The sequence below is a fragment of the Oryzias latipes genome, chromosome 2 (assembly GCF_053564925.1).
Source record: "Oryzias latipes strain Hd-rR chromosome 2, Olatipes_Hd-rR_3.1".
NCBI lineage: Eukaryota > Metazoa > Chordata > Actinopteri > Beloniformes > Adrianichthyidae > Oryzias > Oryzias latipes.
In genome coordinates, this window is record NC_136238.1 from 13183705 (window position 1) to 13199751 (window position 16047).

Here is a 16047-nt window from a genome sequence, read left to right on the forward strand (position 1 = left end):
AGAGTAGTTTTTCATTAGCATTTTATGCAAACAAGTTAGCATTTTGTCATGTCCAGTACTCTGTAGTGAACCAAATACAAAAAACATCTTTTAGATACAATTTTTTGTTTCTTGTTTATAAGTAATGTCATCAAACTGTGACAAAGCCTTGTCCAAAAAGTCTCCAAAGAACTTTCATGCTACAGCTCTAACCTGCAACACCATCTACTTTTTTATGTTTTCTTTAATACCTACTAAAAAAATGCTAACTCGTACGCAAAAAATGCTGACCCCCCTCACACAAAAATTCCAACTATTACGCAAAAATGCAAACTCACATGCGAAAAATGCTTATTTGTGCACAAAAAATGCAAACTTGTGCACCGAAAATGCTAATAAAATGCACATTTATGGCCATAAAATCGTTATTTGCAGCAACTAAAGAGTAATTTGTTTGCACAAAATAGCAATTTGTGCAGACCAATGCAGTTGGAGGCAGTACACTAGTTTAATTGATTAAGCATTCACCAATAGAAGAATGAAATGCTTGAAGGCATAAAAATTAAAGGTAAAGGTCAATTTTACATTTGTAGAGCGCAGTGTTGATTCAAGTGTTTTGAGCAATGAATACACTGTCAAGAAATAGACACTGGCACACTTAACCGTCTCAAAAGATCTGTACCATGCCGGAGTCTCCTGAACCATTCTCTGATCCACCTCTACATATTTCATTTAATCTTCTTAGACCAGGGGTCGGCAACCCAAAATGTTGAAAGAGCCAAATCGGACGAAAAAAACAAAAAACAAATATGTCTGGAGCCGCAAAATATTAAAAGCCCTATTAAAGCCTTATAATGAAGGCAACACATGCAATATGTATCTATATTAGCTATATTAGCCTACTATCAAAATGACTTAGTTGCTACAAATACATAATGAGCATTATTAAAGATTAAATGTTTATTTACCCTGCAGTGCATTCTGCGGAGAACGACGCGTCACGTGACTGCTCTGTTGTGCAAGTTTAACTTCATTACAATTCACGTGTTCTAAACAGACGACAAAGTGACACAAAACGTCACCCCTGAACAACCATCGGACTGTGTTGTGTAGCAGGTGATCAAAATATTTCCTTTCAACTTCATCAAGCAATGCACGGAACTGACGGTGATTTGATTTACATCAGCCACCTGCCTACCGGTCCGGTAAAAGTAAAAAAAAATAAAAATAAAAAAGCACTGCTGGTAGAAAGGTGTGTCGCAGGCTATGACGCAAATTTTCGTTGACAGAAATGTTGAAATTGTGGTGGCGGTCATGTGCATTTTAGGTCTGTTAGCAGCAGGGGATTGTGGGATGTGGGATGATGATCTAATTAGGGCTCAGCATGAGCGTTTCTGTTTGACCACGTGTCTTTTCATATGGCAGTTTTGTTGTTCCACCTTAGTTTATTCTTCCTGTTGTGTTGGTTCTTTATATTGCACCATGAGTGTGGAAGGGGGAGAGGTTGATGACGGCTGTGCAATGTTCAATGTGGTGTGTGTTCAAAATAAATGGGCTTGATAGGCCGGAAAGAGGCTGCGCTCTCAGCTTCTCTTTTTGGCCCCTCCTTTCTAAGACTGTTCGGGGTCGTGCGGAGTATGGGACACGGACAGGTCTGTAGCGCAGCCAGTTGATTGACAGCTCAACATTTTTGACAGCTTGGCTCCCGTATCGTCCGCTGCAAGTGACGTACCTGCTGAGCGTTACAATATTTATTCTACACATTCTTACAGCATTGGAAAACGTTAAGAATGTTTGTGTCTTGTTTTTCCTCCTACAGAAACCATTTTAAAACAAGAAACATATTTCTCTCCCCCATCTTTTTACATTTTCAAAAATTTTTGAAAATGCTACAGGGAGCCACTAGTGCAGCGCTAAAGAGCCGCATGCGGCTCCTGAGCTGCAGGTTGCCGACCCCTGTCTTAGACCATAGAATAAAGTAAACAAGCCATGTGATTAAACCTAAAATACAGTAAGATTGATGGGCGAAAATAGATCCTAAAATCTCACCAAATTGGAGAACCTGGTTTTTACAACTGGTGTAGGGTAAGAAAAACTGGCTTGTTGAGGTAGAGTTATTCCCCGTAATGGGTGTATTTGTTTAGCTTATAGGAGTGCCCTTGGGTTCATCAATTAATATGGCATCTTACACAAAACCTAGGGGTGATAGATGTATTCCAGAGATTTTGACTTTATTTAGAATTAATCAGATGTACATGTCAAAGATATGGAGAGGTCTTCCATATATTCTTAATGGTACTTCTTTTGTCCCATCAGAGCTCACTTTGGACAATAGCGCCTCCAAATGAGCATCCGATGGAATATGTCCAGCCAGTTTGGCTGTCTGCTTATTGTGTCATGAGTGAAAGCAAACCTAAATTGATAAAAGTGTAGAATTATGTACCTGTGCAGCTATATTTATGTAAGAACAAAAGTTTTACTGGCACTGTAAGTAGACAGTTTTAAAAAAATAAAGTTTAAAACAAAAATAAAATAATTTATTCCATTCTTTTGCACATGGATGTGCTTCCTGAAGACACCCAAAGGAGATCAAAACCCTCAGATCTGACACGTCAAGGGAGAATCTACAAAGCATCTCTATAGGAACAGAGGAGTAAACTGATGGAATGAAGCTTCAGAAAGTGGGTGCAAATTAAGAGTGACATAAACTTGACAAGAAGCACCGAATAATAGTCTCTAGACCATTTGAGAGTTATTTTGTAGAAGATGTAAAGGAATTATTTGTGGAGAAAAAAACATTGACAAAACATTTCTTCTACATACATCATTCAACAAGACAAACATTTATTCTTGTGAAAGAATTATAAAAACAATTTCTCTGATCCTATTTGGAAATAGCTTTATATGCGTCCAAAAATCTATGAAGAACAAAAGTTTCAGTCAAAACGGTCATGATCTTATTCAGCAAGCACATTTTCAAGTGAAAACAACCAAATATAAAGCTATCTTGTGTATCTACTGAGCACCACCACTACCTTTCACAGGTGTAACTACAAATTATCCTCATTATTCTCAGTGGAGTCTAATTGTTTATAATTGGAATGAGGTGTTCTTTTCAGCAGGGATCCTTGTGATTTCTTTATCTTTAATAAGCACAATCATCTTCTAAGATATTCGAATGACAAGAAAAAGAAAAAGAACAATTTCACATCAACTCGTATGACCTCTACAATTGCTAAAAAGCATTATTTGTGTTATTTAAGGTCCGAATTTCAATTACAGTTCCAAGACTTTTCATATCTTTCACTTTTCACATCTTTCACCAAATGAAACAGAATAAATTGAGCTTCTAAGGTTATAATTAGGTAGTAAACTTGGACGGTCGCTTTTGCAGTCGGCAAAACTTTTGGAGGAAGTAAAATATTTTAAAAAACATATTGATATTTCATTTGAAAGGCTTGAAAAGCATTTTATTGAATTGTACTTTTTTGCCATGTTTTCTCAAAACTCGACAGCGCTCCTAATATAACAATTTAGTGTGCCTTATGTAGGAATTCTGGTTGTGCATTAAAAAAAATCTATCAGTGTTCTATCAGTTCATGTCGACGTAAACAAAGAATGAACTAAAAAAGTGGGTGTATTGTTCTGTATCTCGTTCGTTACAACGGTTGAGTTATTGCAACTTTCCTGTTGTGTTGCTCTCTGCAAGACTGGTGGTTGCAGATAAAAGAGGCTAACTTAAAGAACAACGCAGTTTGCTAGAAAAACTTCCTGTCAACCCCTCTGACCAATCACCCGCCTCTTTGCTTTACCGGGCATTCTGGGTTGTGTAGTTATACCATTTTATAACTGTTTTGATTGCACAATACATTGTGTATTTTCAAAGCTATTTTAGACTAAAATGGATCACAGGTAGATTAGGAAACAAAATTGCTTTCATGAGCTCCATAAACGAACTGACGTTCTTACTTGTGTTTTTTTTTAAATGTTCTATTGTGTGTAATTCTACGTTCACACCAAGCATGGTGCTTGCTAAGCACTAGTTCTTGAAGCCCACAGTGTTTACACTGGACAAGCAGGGAGGGGCTTCTTCTTCTTCTTTTTCTACTGTTTACTAGCGCACGTCTGCCCCCTACTACTGGAAGAGGCTTGGTGCAAAATGTCAGAATGGTGCAAATCTCACGATTCTTACTCCACGCTTCTCCTTTCACCGCTCTTTTCCAACACATGAAAGACTTGGTGTCACAAAATTTCAGCCGGGAACAAACTGAAATAATTAATTTCTCCTTCATGATCAATATTTAAATGGTTGGTACTTACGTTAATTAAAAGGGTCGCCATCCATTCGTCAAGACTAAATCAGAGTCCCTGATTGGTCAAAGTTAGACATGGTTCAATCTGCTATGCACTAATATGAAACACTAACAAAGTGTTTCATATCAGTGATAAGTTGCTATTCTCTACTTCCAAATCTGTTAGAACTACGCTAATTGTGTACAGAGTTGAAGAGTTACGGTAGTCGAAAGAATGTCAACACTGGAGCTAAAGCTCCGGAACTAAAGGGTAAGAAAAGCAAACCTCAAGGATAAAGTTACTTTAATATGCATCAACTGCAACCAACTATCTTTTATAATTGCTGCTGTGTCTGCTTTAGCGAAGATTAATGATGCCGCGTATGCTTTTTGAGCGCGCTGCATATAACATAATTAGGTCTAGAAGTCAATCGCAGCCATTCAGGTGGGTTAGCGAGGTCCACGGAGGAACGCGCGCTCATTGAGAGCAGATTGTTATCGGTGGCGCACATGGCACGAAATTAATATCACCTGCCTGTTTATTGAAAGAGATGCAGAAAATGTAATACAAGACGAGTCCAAAATTTAATAAAAACTCCTCCAAGGCGGCTGAAGGGCAGCCTGCTCTCTGGATTTAATTAGCAAGCTGGAGAACTGAAAAGACTTCAACTTTTCATCCGATTTTCCCCCTCAAATCCTGCTGCATTATATCAGTGTGGAACCATGTGGGGTTTTTCTAAAGAGGATTAGAGTGAGGAGGGAGGAATCAGACTAAAAAATACTTCTTGGATTCCAGTGTGTGTCTTCAGAATGGAAAACAGAACAATGCTCTCCAAAAGTCCTCTATGTGACTTTTTTTTTCTTCCTAATCAAAAGCTTTTGCGTTGAAGCAAAACTATTGCAGAGGATGGGCTTAAAAAAAAGAGAAAGAGGTTCCCGTCATGAGCAGAGGAATGAACATCTGCAGAGAGGAGGCCAAAGCGTCCCTTCATCAGTTCAGAACACCAGAGGCCTATCGGGCAGAAGAATCGCACCAGCAGAGGGCAGGCGGGCTCATCCCTCCACCCCATCGCTCTTTGACCACTCCAATGAAGATTCAATCATCTTTTTGACCGAAGAGGAAACAGAGGCACATATGGTTGTAGTTGGCAAACCAGCAAAGCGCCATCATAAGAAGCCAATTAAAAGGGGTAAACAAAAAAACCCATGTAGAAGTGATTGGGCCTCGCCCCATGCTGAACTGTGGTGGGGGAAGCTGCGGCGGATCCCACTCTAGTGGGGGCCACGGGATGGGAGCCACAGCTGGTGGAGGACAAGAGAGAATGCAGGGGAGCTCTTCCTCCTTCTATCCCAACAGTGAGCCTGTGATAAACATGAGCTGACCCTAAGGGCTACGCACGAAAGGAATGAAGATGAAATTCAGCTTTTCATAAAGACTCCGGTGAGAAACAGACTAATTGAAGAATGTGGGCCGGCAGCGGTTTAATCAGCCAGGAGGATGTTGCGCCACTTCAGGTCACCATTTTTTTTTTTTGTTGTTGTTGATAATATGCTGGCTTATATCAGCAGAAAAATGTAATATTTAACAAAAACAACAGAACTCTGAAAGTTTGAAGTTCCTCATTGACTGAAAGCAGAAACCCCGCCAAAGGTCCCAGATGAGGTGAACAAAAGACTGCTTTAAATGTTTTTGAAAAAAACCATCTGCATTGATTTTCTGCATTCATATCGGCAAAGTAAATACTTGCCGCCTCTTGTGACCCTCACGGTGGTTGCCATGACAACAGTGGCCTAATGAATTTGGGGCCAGGGCCGTACTCTGCGCATCTTTTAAACTTCTGTATTTGCAAAGTGGCCCCAAATGTTTTGATAGTCCTTAAACTCCACAGGTGATGCCACCTTTGTCTAGCTGCCGCAGTAACACTGATATTCGTTATTATAGCGTGGGTGACGGTTGTAAAATTTGGTTGAAATTTCTTTTGTGTCGAGCCAAAAAAAAATTAAAAACTGCGCTGTTTTAAATCAAATTTTTACACTCCGAAACACCCAAATGAATTGAATCCAGGTGTAAAATTCAATGTTTGGGCTTTGATATGGACATAGGTTAGATTTGTTGCACTTATAGTTTGAACACTTTCATTTTTTAAAGCAGAAAAATTTACAAAAAAAAAACGTGTTAAATTACAATTCCTCAATCCTGTTTTAGCTAAAAATATTTAATATCAAAAAACGATTTAATCAAGAACTAATAATGTTCTGTACTGTAGGGAACTACCCTGAATAAAACAAAACTTTCTTTAGTCGTTAGAAGTTTATTATTTAGTTTTATTTTAATAGAAAGATCTAGACATTGACGGGAATACTGGTTACAACAGAAACGCAGAAGTTAGAAAAGCTAGAAAAAGTAAAATTATAATTAAATCTAACAAAAATATTTTTTTTAAGAAAAAGGTACATTTCTGTTGGATAAAACCCACAGACGGACTTCAGAAACTTTGGTTTATGCAGTAGCTTCTTGAGTCTTGTAAAGCTTAAATAAGACCTTTTCAGCCCTTTGTGAATTAAATATTTCATAACTTCACATTAAAGCTCAACTGACTTCACATTCCCGGCCACATTTGGGTCTCAGTGATTGTCCATGTCCACCAGGCCAGAGGTCTGTGCCAGTTTCGGTTTTGGCCTTCCAGTCGAGGAGGTCAATTTTCTGTTGGTTTTCCGAGGATCTGAACTAATCCGATCAAATAGTTCTGAGCATTTGTTTTTTGTTTTTTTGCTACTCGAGGGCCTCAAAAGCCTTTATAAACAAATGGTCTGTTTATGCATTTGATGCAGCTGAAAGGACAATTGGACGAATATAATGGCAGAATGGTCACAGTACGAGCGCTGGAGTCTATTATCTGTGTCTGCACAGATGCAAAGGACGAGGGCGGACAGCGTCCAGCCAACAAGATTTACAAATGATCCAATTAACATGGGGCAGCATTGAAAATGCAGTCATAAATGACATAAACAGCTCTAAATTTGACAAAAAAGGGTGCAAAGTAACATCACCAAACCTCCTACGAGACAGAAACCTTGTCTATGATAGCATCTATTCAAACAAATGGTTTCACAAATGGATTAAATGTGCAGTGTGTGTTTCTTTGGAAATCAAGCAAAGCAAATAAAGATACAAAGCAATTTTACTGACCAACAAGAAGGCTTCCTTCTTTAACCTATCAAAAGGTTATGAGCTGAATCGGCCTCTGGAGAGCCGTTCTAGTTTTTTTTTTTTTTTTCAACGGAGGAGGAGCACATTAAAAGATAATCCTGCCATAAAAGGGACACCACCTCTGAACAAAATCCACTTTTTACGATTCAGTGTAGAAAACAAACCCAGCTAGGCTCTCTGATTACTACATCCTTTCAACACAATGAGTCCCAAGAACTGTTTAAATGCATCTATAGATTGATGTCGTCTACAATGATGCGTGATTGCACCCAAGCTATTATATGCACTGCACACAGACAGGGGTTGGAACCTCTAATCAGTGAAATAGGTGTTTTTTCCAATGGTACCCAGTGCTACTGATGGCTTAAAATCAATGGTATTGATGTTAAACTCTTTACTTTTAGTAACTGGTCTCAGTTATCAAGACCTTTGGGAGAAACTCTGATTTTCCAACTTTATTGAATTGGTAAAGGTTCTGTTTTTTTGTTTTTTTTGCTACAGGAAGTCTATTTTAGTTTTTCTTTGTTTGTTTTCAGTGGTATATCATTCCCCCCCCCCCCCCCCCCCTAAAAAAAAAAAAAAGAAGTAGCTAGAAATTTTCAGCAAAAAATGTTCATGAAGATACTGGAGAAATTACCAGAACTATAATGAAAAGCCTGCACTTTATCTTTTACATAAACAAAAACATTTTATAAATAAAGGTTAGAATTTGATTTTCCAAAACTAGCTAATGCTGCAGCCAGCAACTCTACCCCTCTCACAGAGGGCTGACACTGTTATCGGTGAATCTGCCCCTCCTACAGATAGCTTACGGTGCATTCAATAACTCTACCCCTCCCACAAACAGCTGACGCCGTTGCCAGCGACTTGACCCTTACCACGGCTGACACTATAGTTGGTGACCCCACCCTCCCACTTATGGCTGACAGTACAGCCAGTGACTCAGCGGACGTTGCAGCCAGTGACTACCGCTCTGACAAAAAGCTTATGCTATAGCTAGTGACTCCGCCCTTCCTACAGATGGCTGTTGCTGTAGCCAGTGACTCTATCCCTCTAGCAGACAGCTAAATCAGGTTCACAATTCTAGTTTACCTTAAGTTTGAAATGAGTGGCATCAACTGAAAATGTAAATAAAACCAAAGCGCTGACTAGATTGTTTAGTTATAGTTTACAAAACGTCTGATGCCAAACACAGCGCAAGCCATGAGTGGACGTCAGGAATACAAAATCAATCCTACTTAAATGGGATCTAAGTTGCATAGTAAAGGCAGAATTCTGAACAGCAAAACTGCATCAATGCAGACATGGAAGCCCCTTGAAATGGTCAAGACATATAACTTAATAAAACCTTTGTTTTAAACACAATGTTTCTTTAAGATTCCAGTAACCCAACTAAGAGTAAAGCAATATATAGGACACATACAAGTTAAAAGTCATGTGATGTTGCTACTCCATTTATTCAACTTAGTCTCTCTAAAGCTGAGGTGTATCGATTCCGGCTCTGTGGTTAGTGAGGAGGGGCTTAAACTGAAGCTCAAAAACTGTGGTTCTCACGACCATGCAGATCCCTTCGCTTTGAGAGTCGCTATAGATTTGCTAAATCTCTCCCCTCTGTCAGAGTCAAACAGCGAAAGAAGAAGGCTTCTACTCCAATCCTGGCGGATCAGCCGGGCTCGCTGTATTTCTTCGGGTTTGAAAGGTTAAATCGGCGAATGTGATTCTTCACATTGAGCTTCTTTGAAACATTCATCGCTTCCCGTCACTCAGAGGTGTGCGTCATCTTGAAATGACCTCTCGCTGCTTTTGCAACAGCGATCTTAACTGATGCAAATATACAGAAGAAGAAGCCTTTTTCTCCCTGATTGTGTGTCCACACTACAAAGCGATCCGACCAAAAACGGAGTGATTTCAGAGGAAAAGATGATTAATTTTTTTATAGTAGCGCCAAACATTAAATAAAATGACGTAAACGGTTAGGCCAAATTTACTGAAGGTTTTTTATTTGCCAAAAAAAAAACAAAAGGCAAAAGAAGAAAAGGTGCTTTAATGTGACATAAATCTAAATGTAGAAATGTTGAAGTTTTGTTCAAGTGGGATAAAAAGATCATTTAACAGTTGGTAATATTGAAGACATTGTGTTTTTGGTGAGCAATCCACAGATTAACTACAGAGGTGCAATGTTTTGCAGCATTTTAATTGACAAACTAGTGCTAAAACTGTAAGAACGACACCTCAGTGATGACGAGACTCAACCTATGAGGAAATCCTGTTTTGGTGACATGGAAGCTAAGTGTGCCATTAGATAAACCTGTCTGAGAACTGTTTTTTTTTAACATTTCTCTCCAGGAGAAACGCGTCGCTGCAAACCCCACTATGCACGGAAATTACAGAAATGTGGAAAATCCAAAACTGCTTTGTGTGGTACGGAATTGTGGATGTAGGCTGTCACGGAAGACGGATTTGAACAAAAGTAGACAATGTCCTGAGGTCTAAATGAGATGTCTGCAACAAGATTTGGTCAAAATGTGAGAGAGAAATGGCACGGCAGCTCCCTTTGTGCCCTGTTAAATAAGCCTCAGTTGAGACTCCAATATATTGGCATTTGCTTGGTATTTTTTTGTTTTTTCAGAATTCTATAAAACTAATTTAGACTATTGTTCATCATTTTGTGTTTTATTCCAAGCCATTCATGAATGCACCGTTTTTATGAGGTCTTCTTAAGGTCATACAAACACTGCACGTTTTAATTGGCTCCTATTATTTATACAATGATATGGTTACCAGGTTAACTAAATATGTTCGCTCTATACTTGCTGAATGTCACTTTTGAGATGGTGGGGTGTTCTAATCACAAACCTTTTTTTGAGAGCGTACACGCAAAATGTGCCAAAACCATAAACTTTTACTGTGCTGGATGGATAGTCGGTGACCTCCACCCACTGGGTTTGGCTTAAAGGAAGCCTAGCAACTCGGTTGGGTTCATCAGCCAATCAAAAACCACGCCTTTAAAAAGGTGATAGCTGATTAGAAACTACAATAATTAAAAGTCATCTCGCTCAGAGCTGTTGTGAAAAGTACATAAACTCAAAACATCAAAACAGTTTCAGAAACCAAGATGTACAATGTAAAGTTGGATTTTATGTAAAAATTGCTCTTTTTCCTGCTCCTAGTGGTAAGTACAGGAACTACAACATTTAGTAATTACTGTTCCGGTCAGACTCATTGGATATAAAGTTTTTGTTGGAATTTCGACTTAAGGTAAATCCTTTTGAACGAGCCTACATGGATCATAGGAAGTTACATTGATGAACATTAATGTATTACAACCATTATTACAAATGTAATTAAGGATTTTAGTGGGGGAATTAAGCTAAAAACATGTACTGCATGTTTGAATGAGCAAAGCGGTTAAAAGAGCGCCTAAAATGCAAAGTAAGTTAGTCACATTCAAGAGCGTTCATGTTAAATAGAAGATGCCAAAATTAGCTAAACAGCACAACTTGGTTATTGTCACATTTTTGGGGAGATTAACCAATAGAAATAATTGGGAAAAACGTCAAATTAGGGCTGACAAAAATTGAAATCTCAGATAATTTTTTTAACCAAATTCTATTTCCGATTTTAATTTTTTTTCTCCGTCTTTACTTTTTTTTTTTACTATTACAAACGACAGAATTAATACAACAGAATCTATTTAATTTTAACATTTACTTTGGAAGTAGGCCTGAACACAAAGTGCAACTAAATATAGGCTGTAAAAATGTCTGTGAAGGTGTTTTGCAAGCTACCGCTAGCTTGAGCATCTTTAAGAGAAACTTCTCGCAAACGACAGTCTGTGTTTCAGCTGTTGACTAATTTGTCGTGCTTCAACAACAAAAGCTCAATAGAAGCCCAAGAAACCCGAGTGCTGGAAACCGAAAATCCCAACTTTCCATAAAAATTTCTTCTTAAACACCAAATTGCATTTTAGCGATTAAAATAAAATTATTGCCTAGCCCAACGTCAAATAACCAAATAACATTGCGAACATTCAAATACGTTATAAACCCTAAAAAATGGTCAAAAAATAACTATAAAAACCGTAAAGAATTTTAAAGCATAAGCATTCAAGCTAAAAATGTTCTAAAGTCCTTCGCTACTGAACAGCACAAAGTTCGTAAAGAGATTTCAACAACGAAATACCTCATAACCAATGTAAACATGTTTTTACACGTGCTTTGTTAAACTAACATTTAAATATTCCGTATGGAGCTCTGACTTTACAACATGACAACTTTATTCGTGAAACTTGAAAAGAGGGTTTAAGGTTGACCTACAATGTTTTTGTTTTTTTTGCCCCACAAATCATTGGTTCGCACAATTCTAGCACATGAGATGTAGTTCCTCTCACTTCCAGAAGGTGTCAAGGCAATCAGCCATGAACTCTCCCCTCTGGCTCCACTCTCGGAAAGAGGAGTCAGCAGTGAGGACCAGCACAGCCGGCGTCCTCATGGCACACGAAATCGATGAAATGAAAAATGGTCCAAATTCAAAGTGAGGGTCTTCATAAACTGGCAGCTTCGGAAAGAAGATTATGGAAATAAAAAACAAAAATCCACACAGCTGTCACTTGATGGAAAAATCTCTTCTATTGCGAGAAGTTCTGCCCCCCCCCCCCCCCCCCCCCTCCCCAGAGGCAACAAAACAGCATCACAACACAGGCGGATCAGAACCGACAGTTTTCCTTTAAACCGTGTTTACACGTCAGAAGCTTGAATGGATTTCTGCTCCAGATGAATTGATGGTTTTATATCCACTTCTCACTGCGTGGACTGTTTTGTTTGGTTTTTCTACAAATACTATTTAACTTTGTCTTATCTACTCAACCAACATTAAATATTTCCAGAACCGGAATGTGATGAAATGAAGGCAATCTGACTGTGCCTGCATGGAGGGCTTTCCGTAAAAGCTATAACCAAAAAATCCTTTAATTTTCCTCAACTGTATGAAATGATTCCATGTAAAAACGCCTCAGAAGATCAATTCCATGTCCGTGTTGGCTTAATAAGTCATCCACTTTCGGAATATTGTCTGTTTCTGAGCTCCAACCAGATTCTAAAAGCAAAACCCAGATTATAAACGGATGGGAGGGCAAAATGACATCCATCAAAATGGGATTTTGTCTAATCCCCACTTCCAAACTCTGTAATCTGTTGTCAAAACTTCTAATAAATCTCCGCGTTCAGAGTCGTCTGAGATTACTGGAGGAGAATTCCGACGGCAAAACATATTTTTCTCCTCATAACCACTCCGTCCTCACTCCTGCTGACTCAAGAGAATCTGGCAGCGCAGGGACTAAAAGCCAAAAAAAGACAAACAAAAAGATGTGAAGAGGGGTGGTGGTGGTGGTGGGGGGGTGGATGTGGCTCCTGCAGCGCTCCTTTTCGGGATCTGGGAACAGCACGGATGCAGGAGGATCAAACCTGTAGGAGGGAGATGTGTCACAAGAGGGGATTTTCGGACGCTGGCTTCTTCCCCCCCTACCCTCACAGACTCAGCAGCATCACTTCTGCTGAGTCTGTGTGATGAGGCGGCGTGTTGACATTCACCCGACCCACGCTATGAAACAGAAGGCTGATGGATTATTCCAGTTTGGGTTGGATGACATGGATTAACAGCTAGATTAATCCCTGTGGGGCTGGAAGAGCACAATGGTTTACTAAAAAAAAGATTAAATAAAAAAAACTTCACCTACATGTAAAGGCAATAATCCTGTTCACTGGAGTTAAAGGAGTAAACGCAGGCGATGTTTCTGCATCCCTCTTAGAAGATGAGGAGAAAGGTCAAAAAGATGAAAAACACCGGTTGATGATGAGCCCCCCCTCCTACAGGAGCTCCTTGTAGCACCAAGGCGTTTTCTTAAAAAACATTTGAACACCTACCCCCGCTCTCATCCCGCTCCTGTCCTCCAAACTCGCGCTAGGTCCGCTCCACGCGCGCGGATTCCTCCTCTGTCTCTGCTGTCTCGCGCGCTGCCTGCTACACCGCGCTCGTGCAGCCGGCGAGGGGAGGGGATGTGGGGGGGGGGGGGTAGGGGGAGGGAGAGCGGCCAATCAGCTTGCGGCTCGCGCGGAGGGAGAGAGCCACGTGCTCGCGTGAAAGACAGTGCTGAAGTCCAGGTTCAACAATGGAGGAAGTCCATTCCCATAGTACCCCACTTTGTTCTAATATTATTTCTGTTTAAATATAAGTTTTAGACGGATACCTGCAGGAAATGGGTCATTTCTTTCACCTCACTTTCTTCCTGGTACTGATTTTTCCAGTTTGTGCTTTTTCCTTTGGGCGACGCCCCCTTCCTCCATTCTTGAGGGACAACTAAAAGTACATGATGCTGCAGTTTCTCAAAGGACCACTGGGGGCAGGTTCCAACTTCATATTGGCTTTGTTCGAATTCCCTCGCGACTTGCTTGCTACTAAAAAAAACTGGTACCACAGATTTTACAAGAAATTTGGAAACCATGCGCACAACTTTTTTTTTTTTTTTTTCGCAGACAACAAATATGTCATCAATTTCCGGGAGTAAAAATCTAACGCTACGTTTACCCCGGGTTCGGTCCCGCACGCTCAAGTGGCCACTTCCAAAAAATAAATAAATAAACGATGTGTGCACTCGTGTATGTGCGTTTTCTCCTTTCAAAAGTCAGTTTCGTGTTCAAACTTGTGGCATTGAATTTAATATGAATTGAAAGTTAAACCAGTTGAATTTGCACCAATCAGGAACTCGAATTTTGAATTTATGGAAGTGCCAACTGTTTGAAAATTGATAATGAGGGAGAAATAAAGAGGGAGAAATTAAAAATTGCGGGTTAATGACTGGCCAAAAATTCTAAGACCTTAACATATCAGAATAAAGTTGTGAAGACAAAGTCTGGAGCAAGATTTACGAGATTTGCACTGCACTCCTGCAAATGTTGGTACATGTTTTCGTATCGTGTGAACATTATCTGCTAAACATGGAGTCAAGAACCCGTGTTTAAAGCGTCACATGCTTGGTGTGTGCGTAACATAATAGGAGCGAACGCTTTACAAAGACGCAACCATTGACTCCCATGTCAGTTAGAATTTGCTCAAAAAATACTTATTTACAGTTTGGTTTCAAACATTTCAATATTTATTTCTGGGTAATCTTTGTTTGTAAAAATGTGTCATTTTAGATTATTGTGTAGCTCAAGCGTCTACATTACAGAGCTGCTGTTTTTACTTGATTGACAGGTAAGTCGAGGATTGTGCACTTTGGTTGTCAGTTTTGTTTTCTCTGGTTCATGTCATGTTCTGTAGACTAGTTCTCCTGTCAGTCACACCAGGTTTAGATTGACATTTCTACTTAGCTGTCTTTATTTAGTAGATCAGACTCTGTGTAATTTTATGTATAGTTTCTGTTCTTCATCAGTTTGTTGCTTCTTTTGTCGTGTTCTAGTTTATTTGTTAAATATTTCGTGTTTTTGGTGTTTTTAACATGTTCTTGTGGCATTTTCATGATGATGGAGGACATAAATAAAGAAAAATTAGGACCAAAATTACATTTTGGAACATTCCTTTTTTTCAAAATGGCCATGAATCAGGAGCAGATAAAAAAAGAATGCAGTTTGATAAAGAGCCTTTTTATGATGTAGAAAGGGGGTGGGGTTGATATGCACTAACAGTCCCGCAGACAACTCGGAGGCAAATTTCCGATGAACTCCTGCGAAAACTATGTCTTAGAAAACAACACAAGTTTTTACATTTTTGCTAAAAGTCCACCAGTTAGAAGATGGATCAAAAGATGATGGGAGTGGATCTTTAAGCTTCCTGTTCCTGACAGTAAGTAGGCCCATGGAGCCCATGGATGGACACAAGCTCTTCCTTTTCAGCCCCTGTCGTTAAAGTGGGCAGAGCAAACTTAAATCAATGTGCCCTCCCTCTTTAGGATCCAAGTTCACCATTCAGATTCCCTACGGTTAGTGGTCAGTTATGATGGACCACCAAACAGCACTGTTTTTGTCGTGGTGGCATTTGTTATTCTTGGTTATTGGTGGTTTGGCTCGGGGAGATTGATAAACGTCTTTTTTTAGGTGATTCAGAGTTCCTCTGTTTTGATGATTTGACAATAAATACATAAATAACACATTAAACTATACATCTGCTTTCTGCACTTATTTTCTTTTTTTAACAGTTGTTTCTGACCTCTTGGCATTTGCTACAGCGAATCAGCTTTCACTAAGTCGCACAGGGGGTTTAGGAAAGATTTTTATGCTGGATTCCCTTCCTGATACAATCCTATATTTTTTCCGGGCTGGGGACCGGCACAGGGAGACCCAGATTTGGGCTCCCTTGTGGCCCGACAGTAAGTCCTACGGACCAACATTGGATGAAGCTCATTGCGCCGCCTTGAAAACGATGTCTCAGGTGTCACAAAGGAAAACTTGAGATGTGTTTGATCAGACAGGAGGAGTTTTCCGGCTTTCCTCAAGACGCGTTTCTTTTATCTTATGGTAAAGTTTTCAGTCCGGGAAGCACCTACCGGTTAATAAAAAAGTGATGGAAAAA

At 39.5% G+C, this 16047-nt stretch overlaps 1 protein-coding gene across 3 annotated transcripts in view; it reads right to left on the minus strand.

The window, feature by feature from the left end:
• The window catches only part of LOC101163306 (beta-1,3-galactosyltransferase 1), a 148569-nt gene extending 135046 nt beyond the window's left edge, over positions 1-13523 (minus strand). For 2 of the 3 annotated variants that reach the window (XM_023965349.2, XM_023965358.2), the window contains exon 1: positions 13404-13523. The gene's annotated coding sequence lies outside the window, so the exon portion shown is untranslated. Of the gene's footprint in view, positions 1-13216; positions 13284-13403 lie in introns of all 3 variants that reach the window. The other variant, XM_023965352.2, reaches the window with a different exon arrangement.
• Positions 13524-16047: the final 2524 nt, after the last annotated feature.